Source organism: Rutidosis leptorrhynchoides, chromosome 8, assembly GCF_046630445.1.
Source record: "Rutidosis leptorrhynchoides isolate AG116_Rl617_1_P2 chromosome 8, CSIRO_AGI_Rlap_v1, whole genome shotgun sequence".
In the NCBI taxonomy this organism is placed as follows: domain Eukaryota; kingdom Viridiplantae; phylum Streptophyta; class Magnoliopsida; order Asterales; family Asteraceae; genus Rutidosis; species Rutidosis leptorrhynchoides.
Window position 1 is genome coordinate 23,007,267 of NC_092340.1, and position 10,895 is coordinate 23,018,161.

A 10,895-nucleotide genomic window follows, 5' to 3' on the forward strand; every position below is an offset into this window, starting at 1 on the left:
GGTGATGTTCAGAGCCCTAACACGGAGAGGTGCCGTCCTCTCCTTTCGGCTTAAAGCGTCAGCTACAACATTGGCCTTGCCAGGGTGATAACGGAGTTCACAATCGTAGTCGTTGAGCGTCTCGATCCATCGACGCTGTCTCATATTCAATTGCTTCTGATCGAAGATGTGCTGGAGACTCTTGTGATCGGTGAAGATAGTGCTCTTAGTTCCATACAAATAATGTCTCCACAATTTGAGTGCAAAGACAACGGCTCCAAGTTCAAGATCATGTGTAGTGTAGTTCCGCTCGTGAATCTTCAATTGGCGGGAGGCATAGGCAATAACCTTTGATCGTTGCATCAGTACACAACCAAAACCACTCTTCGATGCATCGCAATAAACAACAAAGTCGTCACTGCCTTCAGGAAGTGATAGGATAGGTGCGGAGGTTAACTTCTTCTTCAAAGTTTGGAATGCTGATTCGTGTGTGGGTTCCCAAATGAACTTCTTGCCCTTGTGAGTCAGTGCGGTCAAAGGACGCGCAATCAGAGAAAATCCTTCGATAAACCTTCGATAATAACCGGCGAGACCTAGAAATTGGCGAATATGCGTTGGAGTAGTGGGGGTCTCCCACTTGCTGATGGCTTCAATCTTGGCGGGATCAACTTTGATACCCTGGTCGCTCACCACATGACCCAAAAACTGTACTTCCTTCAACCAAAATTCGCACTTGGAGAATTTGGCGTAAAGTTGCTCTTGTCTTAAGAGTTCAAGCACTAGCCGAAGGTGTTGCTCATGTTCTTCTTCGCTCTTAGAGTAGATGAGGATATCATCTATGAAGACGATAACAAACTTATCCAAGTAAGGCTTGCAGACACGATTCATGAGATCCATGAACACGGCAGGGGCATTTGTCAAACCGAATGGCATCACGAGGAACTCATAATGACCATAACGGGTCCTGAATGCAGTTTTCATCACGTCACTTTCCTTCACCCTCAACTGGTGATATCCGGATCGCAAATCGATCTTTGAATAAACGCTCGATCCTTGTAGTTGATCAAAAAGATCATCAATTCGTGGAAGAGGATATCGATTCTTGATAGTCAATTTGTTGAGTTCACGGTAGTCGATACACATACGGAAGGATCCATCCTTCTTCTTTACAAACAATACAGGTGCGCCCCAAGGCGAAAAGCTTGGTTGGATAAACCCTCGATCTAATAGCTCTTGTAGTTGACTCTGTAATTCTTGCATCTCGGAAGGTGCGAGTCTATAAGGTGCGCGAGCTACAGGTGCAGCTCCTGGCACTAAGTCAATCTGAAACTCTACTGCTCTCTGCGGCGGTAATCCAGGCAATTCCTCTGGGAAGACATCAGAAAATTCGTTCACAATTCGAACGTCCTTCACGTTCTTCACCTCAGTTTCTACCGCTTTCACATGTGCTAGGACAGCAAAGCGTCCCTTCTTCATAATCTTTTGCGCTTTCACGTAACTAATGAGATTCAACTTCGAGGTACATCTCTCTCCATAGATAACCAGTGGTTCGCCATCTCCTTGTGGTATGCGAAGTGCTTTATCTCCACAGATAACATCGGCCTTTATCTTGCTCAACCAATCCATACCGACGATCGCGTCAAAACTTCCCAGTTTGATGGGTATCAAATCAATTTCGAAATCTGCACCAGCTATGTTGATAATAGCTCCACGACTAATATGGTCAACCTTTTCAAGTTTTCCATTGGCTACCTCGACAAGCATACTTTCCTTTAAGGGAACTAACGACCAATCTAACTTATCACAAAAATGTCTACACACATAGCTCCTATCGGCACCAGTATCAAATAGGACGGAAGCTAAAAGATTGTTGATCTTGAATATACCTGTCACCAAGTCGGGGTTGTCGCGAGCGTCCCTTGCATTAACATTGAAGGCTCTAGCACGTGGTGGTCCGCCATCCTTACGCTTGTTAGGACACTCGTTTCTGAAATGGCCCGTCTTTCCACATTCATAACACTTCTTAGGCCCATTGTTGTTGTGGTTTGGCTTCACATTCAAAGTGGTAACCTTGCAATCCTTGCCAACATGTCCAGATCGTTGGCACTTCTCACAGATAACATTGCAATACCCAGTGTGGTGCTTGTAGCACCTATTGCATTGTGGTAAGGTTCCTTTGTAGTTCGGATTGGTGCGGTTGTTGTTGTTGGGGTTGGTGTTGTTGTTGTGCATGTGGTTGTTTTGCCTGAACCCTTCATGTCGTTTTGCCGGGTTTTGATCATAGTTCCTACCCCTGTTGTTGTTGTGGTTGTTGTCCCATTTCCTCTTTTCACCACTAACAGTTTCAAACTTAGCCTTCTCCGGCTCGTCCAGGATGATTTGATTCAAGAGAGTATGCGCCATGCGCATTGCTTCGGGAACACTTGGTGGCTTGGATGAGGTAACATTACCCTTGATGGACTTAGGAAGTCCCGAGAAGTATTTCTCCAAACGCTTAAATTCGGGGGTGACCATGGTTGGACACATAAGAGCCAATTCCAAAAACCTACGGTTGTAGCTGTTAAGGTCGTTCCCTACGGTCTTCAATTGCATAAATTCGATTTCCATCTTTTGAATCTCGGTTCTCGGACAGTATTCCTCGATCATAGCACATTTAAATTCTTCCCAAGGCGTAGCATACGCCTCATCAATTCCTTTCGCTTGGGCCATGGTATTCCACCATGTGAGCGCGCCATCAGACAGCGTGCAAGATGCAAATTTCGTTTTGTTAGCCTCAGAACAATTGCTAACCCTGAATACCGATTCCAACTTTTCGAACCATCTGGTGAGACCGACGGGTCCCTCAGTGCCACTGAAGTAGTGTGGCTTGCAGTTTTGGAATTCCTTGTAAGTACACCCATCTCGGACGACAGGTGGATTGACAGGCGGTGGTGGTGGAACTTGGGGTTGTCTTTCAGCTAGTGCAGCAGCGACTCGCTCGTTAATCATTTCCTCAATTTGTGCCGCGGTAGGGATAGATCTCCCGTTGGCCATGATGTTCTATACAGACATTTTGACTCAAGTCAAAATCCATTATGCAAATAATAATAATATAGTATATAACAACCAACATGAAAGCAGCACAACACATGTTGATTAAGTAATGCAAGCATATATAAGTACCACAAAACCATGATATGATAATGTAAATAGAACACTTGCGCACAAAGTAACAACACAAATTCCATTCATTACTGATAATAAGTTCATACATTACAATAAGTTCGTACATTACATAAGTGAAATATGAAATTACAAAAGAGATTACAATACAGAATCTAGTACAAAGTCCTACGGCGATGGTGGGTACAAGATGTCCAAAACATGAGTCATCTGCTCCTCGAGCTCAGTAACTCGAGTCTGGAGAATCTCAATCTCCCGCCTCATTTCCTCATTAGAGGAAGATGGTGGGGCAGGTGGTGCTGGCGGTGCAGGTGGAGCCGGTGGTGCTGAAGTGGATGGTCCGGCTCTGGGTGGAGACGGTAATATCAGTGGGTCGGCGGGGTACGGCACCAGCCGTTTACGAGCAGTGATCCTACGACGCCGACCATAAGCGTCAGTGATAGTACGACCAGGAATTATGCCAGCGAAGCGATACCGCTTCTTCGGCGGGGTAGAAGGTGCCTGAATCGGTCGGTCAGCGGGATCCTCCTCATCACTGGAGTCGTCAGATGAGGTGTCGTCTGAAGAAGCATCGGTGGAAGAACCGTCGTCTGAATCATGCGGTGGTGGCGCGGGTGGCTCAACATATCCGAAAGCGGCCAACATCTGTCGGTGTCGGCCTGGCGTAATCACGGCTAAGCGGCCGTCGGCAGTGCGTCGGCAAGGTGTGCGCCAGTGATTACGGAAGGGTCCTTCCCCGAACTCCGCGGGGATCTCCATGCCACCAATGCGAGCCAGTTGCCTCAGGGGTCTGGAAGAAGACGCCGGGATATGCACACTAGAGCTAGCTCCAGAACTAGAGGCGCCGGGGTCGCCAGTGGGTGTCGGGGCCGGAATGTCGGCAGCAGCAGCAGCAGCAGCAGCAACAGGTGCAGCAGTGGGTGGAACAACGGGGCCTGAGCCGCTCGGGATGTCAGTAGGTGGAACGTCCGACATCTGAACAAGGAAAAATAAATTTTCCATGTCAGTATGTCATAAAGCAAGCAAATAATAGGCCAACAGTTTAAATCATGTATAACAATAAGTAGCATGGCAATATCAGTAATCGTACGAAACTAGCATGCAATCGAAAGCAAGTAATAGCATGCAGTAGTGAAATCACGTAGTAGCATACGGCATATAGCAGTAACAGTAAGCAGCAGCATGCAGTAAGTTTAGCGGAAACAAGTAAACTAACAAGTTGTAGATTAGTCCTATTAGTGAATCCTACCCGGGTCGGTCTTAGACTCACTAATGCATCCTAATTCCCTACAACCAATGCTCTGATACCAAATGTGACGCCCCGTACTAAATCATCATGTACGGACCATCAACAACAGGATCATTACAAGGTTAAGTACTATATGCGTTTTCAAAACAGAGTGTACATTCATAAATAAAAGTGACGTCATAACATACGTCAATTGTTTTACAAATCAAAAGTATGCTTCGCTAAGTAGAAGCATTAAATAAGTGTACGTGACCATAATGGTCGTTACATAACATAAGTTCATAAGTAAAAAGTTTGAATGCAACATAAGTAGTCATGCGATAACAACTCTAGGCAGCGGGTTCTACAGCACGACTAGTAAGATAGCGGAAGCGACTTCAAGCACCTGAGAAAATACATGCTTAAAAAGGTCAACACAAAGGTTGGTGAGCTATAGTTTAAGTATAACAGTAATGTAAGTAGGCCACGAGATTTCAGTGCTACAACGAGCGTTTCAAAAGTATGTAAAAGTATATGCTTAACCGTGGGCACCCGGTAACTAACTTAACGTTTAATGTACCCCCTTAAAGTGCACTTGGCAAGTGCGTATAACCTCGAAGTATTAAACACTCGTTAAATGCTAGCGCTACTAGCCCGAGTGGGGATGTCAAACCCTATGGATCCATATCTAAGATTCGCGTTCACGGTTCAAAAACCAATGATTAAACGTTACCGAGCTAAAGGGAATGTTTCTGCCGTTATATAACCCACACATATATAAAGTTTAAGTACTCGTGCCTAGTATGTAAAACATAAAATCCGCATGTATTCTCAGTTCCCAAAATAAGTTAAAGTAAAAAGGGAATGCTATAACTCACAATGATAATGTAGTCGTAAAGTCGGTCCGGTAAAGGTGTGCAAGTGAATGGTCCGAAGTCCTCAACCTAAGTCAAATAGCACTAAGTCAATAAGTCGTCTCAAAAGGTTTACAAGTACGTAATTAAGGTCATAAGGGTCATCATCAATCATCATTAAACAAAAGGTAACAAGTAAGACTCGTTTATGAAGGTCGTTTAAAACAAAGGCTGACTTCGGTCAGTCACCACGGCCTCTACCCTTACTGAATTAAGGTGAGACCAGTGGTCATGGCTCCGTCTATGAGTCCCTTAAGTGTGGTAAAATTTACAGAAGCAAACTCGTCTTGGTTTGACCGTGGTGACGGTCTAAGTGCGAGTAGGTCAGAAATTTCTGCACAACGTTAAAGGACATGGTAACGATCGGAGGGCCATAAATCCTAAACCGTAACTCGGATTAAGACAAGTCCTATATGAAAAGTTATCTACTCGAAAAGTTCTATCTAAAAATCAAGGTTAGAACAGCCCAGGTCTACTGGTCTGTTCCAGAAGCATCAGGTCAGTAGGTTTTGGACAGAACAGTGGGTTTTGGAGAGTTCCGGTTGTCTCGGTGCTTGATGTTCATCACGGTTCTCATCCTTGATGCGTATAGCTTCAAGTGTACAACTCGTTGATGTGTTAACATCATTTAGACCAAGGTTTGTCCATCATAACTCAAGTGCAAGTGTTGTAGGTGTTTGATGAACCAAGGTTCCATGTAAGTTTATGAACAAGTTCATGAACACTAAGAAAGATCACAACCAAGTGTTGGATCCATGATACTTGCACCAAAGTGTAAGCTCTTGTTGGTTTCATGTCCTTGTTCAAATGTGTAGTAAGCAACTAACAATAAGAAATAAAGAAAATGAATGATAAGCCTAAACCAACCATGAAGGTGGTATTCTAGTAACATACAACAAACAAGAACACAAGTAACAAAAATTAAAGATTATAAACTTTAAATCTTTGAAATAAATAAAGTAGAAAGCTAACTAAACAAGAAGATGATTCATAGTTGCTCTTACTTTTAAAGATTCAACCCAAGTTGATCTTTAAGTGAAGTAACTTCAAAGTTACTTCAAGAACTACAAGTAAAGAGTTTATACAACTATGAACTTTAATTCTTTGAAACAAATATGTAGAACATAACTAGAGAGATTATGTTCTTGATGTTCTTGTTAAATACAAGATATAAATGAAGAATCAAAACTAGAAAGTTTGATCTTGTAACTTAGTAAATAAAGACAAGTAAGTAAGTAAATAATAACTTAGTAATCTACAAGTAATTAAACTACAACAAGATTAAGTAACAAACAACAAAAGATGATGATGATTAATGTTTATGAAATCAGTTTTTACCAACAAAGAAAAGAAGAAAAGAAGTTGTTTCAAACACTTACAAGTATGAGAGAAAAAGAGAAGAAAGTTTGAGGGAATATGCAAGTAATGTGTGTGTGTTTGAGAGAAGACTTCAAGTGAGTTGTGAATGAAAAATGGAAGCCAAAACACCACTAAATGTGGCCAAGGATTTCGGCATTCTGCAGCAAAAAAGGGAAGAGGTTTTGTTTGATGGTTATTTGCAAGTAAAGAGGTTAAAAGTTGGTTAAAAGGGTTGTTTACATGGGGATAATGAGCAAACTAGATTCCTTTAAGTAATAACTAACTAGTTACACTTAAGTTTGATACTTGCAAGTCTTAATGGGCTAATTAAGTCCAACTAATAAGTAGGGTGGGCTCTCATAAGTCCATGTACATGTATAAAGCCCAAGTTGTATGCAAGTAACAAGTAAGTCCACTAAAAGTCCAACATAAGCCCAAGTAACTAACTAATAGCTTTAGTTAATTAAAATGATTAATAAAATTAATCATGAATGTAAATAATATCTTAAAATATTATTCGTGCACGTTCCGGGTGTCACAAAGACGTTTCGGGCATTTAAAGTTCAAGTACGGGCAATTAAAGCAACATGTAAATGTAATAACATACATTCGATTAATCACACGTATTAATAATAATAATTATTAATAAATAACGTTGTAAAAACCAGGGTCGTTACAGCGGCTCTAACACAGACCAGCCGTACTTGAACTCTTTTCGGATCTTAAACTGCATCCACTGTCCCCAACCGTCAGTATCATGATAAAGCCGTGTTAATCTTGCCAGTTCCATCATCTCAAAATATGGAAGTGTTTTAATATCAACAACATGTTTAAAATAATCTACTCCATTCTCCCTACCAGACCGTCTTAGTCCGCTGGTTTCAATGATGTCATCTGTATTAGTTAGTAAAGGATCCACAGTAACTGTTTGTATGGGTTCCACATCTTGAAGTGGTTCTTCCAACACAGTTCTATTAGGTTCCTCCTCTACCAAGTCCTCGTATAATTCATTCAGATAAACTTCCTCCCCCTCAGACTGTAAGGTCGATTCCTCTAATGCTGGAACTGAATCCCCTGAGTCCGAGTCATCATCATTAGTCCATGTCACTGGTGCTGTATTATCTGTTATTTTAGGCAATTGAGATTGCATACGCACATCAGACATACGTTCAGCAGAGAGACGCATGTTATACATCATTTGTGCAGCTATCTCTTCATCATCAGAGTCATCCTCTGGAAGCTTGAATGAATCAAACAACTTATCATAATCAAACTGCCATGTGTACCCTTTTCCGGATGGAATTGCTGCATGTCTTTGAATATCAATTTCGGTACATTCTTCAACACATCGTGATTCCAAATTGTACACTCGTTTGCACGCATTCCCATAACCCAAGAACCTACCTGTAACAACTTTCGGATTGAATTTCCCACCTGAATATCTAACCATTATAGTACAAAGAGATCCAAATAGTTCAAGATGTTTAATGTGAGGTTTTATTTTCAGAAGCAGCTCATAACATGTCTTGCCATGACGTTTCACAACAAGCACTCTATTCATCGTATAACATGCATTCAAAACTGCCTCACTCTAAAAGGTACCTGGTAATTCTGAGTCAGCCAGCATGGTCCTAGCAGTCTCAATTAGAGTACGATTCTTTCTTTTAGCAACACCATTCATCTGCGGAGTATAAGGTGAACTGAATTGTTGTTGAATTCCTCTTTCATTACAATATTCTTCCATTTTCTTATTTTTAAACTCTGTCCCATTATCTGTCCGGATCCTACGAACCCTCAATTTGTACAACATTTCAAGCCTCGTGATCAGTAACTTGATTTGTTCGAAAGTACCAGCTTTACTTTTTAGCATCACAACCCACGTAAACCGTGAGTATTCATCAGTAACCACTAAGCAATAGAAGTGTCCAGTAATACTCTTCTTGTTAACTGGACCGAAGAGGTCCATATGAAGCATCTCAAGAGGAGTATCAATGGAATGATGTTTCTTAGCCTTATGTGATTTCTTAGCTTGCTTCCCCTTCTTACACGGTACGCAACCATCAGGAGCTTGAAACCCTTTAACATTTACCCCTTCGACTAAGCAATTGTGAGCTAAATGGTTCATTTTCCTGAAACTCAAGTGACCCATCCTCTTATGCCATAACATTGACTCTTGCTCAGAAGCTCTGGACACAAAAGCTTGATGCCCTGTAGCTGCGTTCACATAAGCCTTTGACATATCCAAAATGTACAAGTCTTGACATCTAGGTGCCGTCATAAGAATCATATCATCTGGAACTTTATAGTCTTTTCTCATGATATAACACTGCTGTTCATCAAATAAAACTTTGTGCCTCTTGTCACACACTTGAGAGACTGACAGCAGGTTATTGGACATTTCCTTTACATAGCTCATTTTGTCAAAACTGACCGAAGAATTTGAAATCATCCCTTGAGCAGTTATAAACCCTCCTTGATCACCAGCAAAAGAAATAGGTCCACCCTTAACAGATCTAACATCATTCAACAGAGACATGTTTCCTGTCATGTGCCTGGACGCCCCACTATCAACAATCCAAGTGTTTTTGTTTGGACTGTAGGCGACCTGCTCAAATAAAAAGAAAAATGATTAGTTTGAGGGGGATACCCATGCCTTTTCGGCAATGGGTTTCCCATTTACAATAATAGCCATTTCATTTTCCTTGAACGTGGTACCTGAACCACTAGCCCCATTAGAACCCTCCTTTGTCACCTACATTTGGTTCTTATGTAAAGGTTTCTTAAAATAAACATTATCCTGTTTAACCTTTTTACTGTTTTCAATCGTGGAGTGGTTCTCATAAATCACGTGTTGACTTGACCCATGAGAGTTAGGTCTAGACGACATCTGACTCTTAGGAGGAGTTGTTGATCGAAATTTTTGAAACCTTTTAGGAGGACTCAGCTCAATCCTCCTTATGGGTGCTACAAATCGTTTAGAACAATGAACCGCCTTATGCCCTCCCAACCCGCAATGCAAACATGTACGCACAGTTTCAATTTTATCATCCCTAAAATAGGAATTGAAGCTAGGTCTACGAGCAGGTGGAGATCTATTTCTAAAATTTCTGGGTGGGGATCTCCTGTCTACAGGAGATCACTCGGGAGTTCTATCAGGAGACCGTTTTGGTGGAGGAACATACTTTGATTGCAAATTTTCAGCAGGTTTCAAGAAGTCCTCCTCCTCAAAATTAGGACCTTTAACAAATTTAATTGGCGATCGGTTCCTAATCTTGATTGGTCTCTGATTTGTCGGGTTTTTCAGAATTTTAACAGTTTCAAGGTTAGGTTTTACTACATTTTTCAGTCTTTTCTACTCATGCACTATGAGTCTCAGATGTACCTATCCCGTTACCCTTATCTTGTTGGGTCGGTTGAATGGGAACATAATCTTCCTCGAACTGTTTCTCCGGAGGTGGGAAACTATAGTCATGCTCAAATGGAGGAGGGCACTGTTTATAATCACCACTAGTTTCTTTTCCTCCAACATTCTGACTATACTCTAGGACAAACGCAGATCTCTTGTAAATATAGGCCTTTTCCTTTTCAGTTTCAAAACTGATCTTAAAGGATTCCTTTTCTCTCTTAAGCTCATCTATCTCCTTAATCTGCCTCAATATGGTCTGAGTATTTAACAACACATTCGACTTTAAATCGGTCACCTGATCGTCTAATGTCTTAATTATGTCCTTAAACTCTTTATCTCTATTCTTAAAATACAGATTATCCTCATATTGATTCTTAAGAACTTGATAAGCCTTTTTAAGGTCATCTATTTCTCAATTTAAAGCAACACAATTATTACAGTTTAGGCAAATATCAAACAACCTTTTGACCTGATCCTCTAGAGTTACACATCTATTGCATATTTTAACAGACTTCCTAAGTTCATGCAATTGCAAGTCTAAGCTAACACAATTTTTACAAACCGGATTAGTTTCAGGTGTTACCTTAGAGTTATTTGAAGAGTCTGCCATGAACGCATAGAGATGCGGAGCTTCCTTTTTGACTTCATCAGACTCAGATTCGGATTCTGATTCTGACTCTGAGCTTGAGCTATCTGAACCAAGATCCAAATTGACCATCTCCTTCTTATTCAATGTCTTCATCCTTACAGATGTTGAGTTGCACATCAAAGACTGACTAACATATACACAAGATTTCGTTGAGTCATCATCTGAAGAGGATGACTCACTGTCTGTCCAAATGTCCCC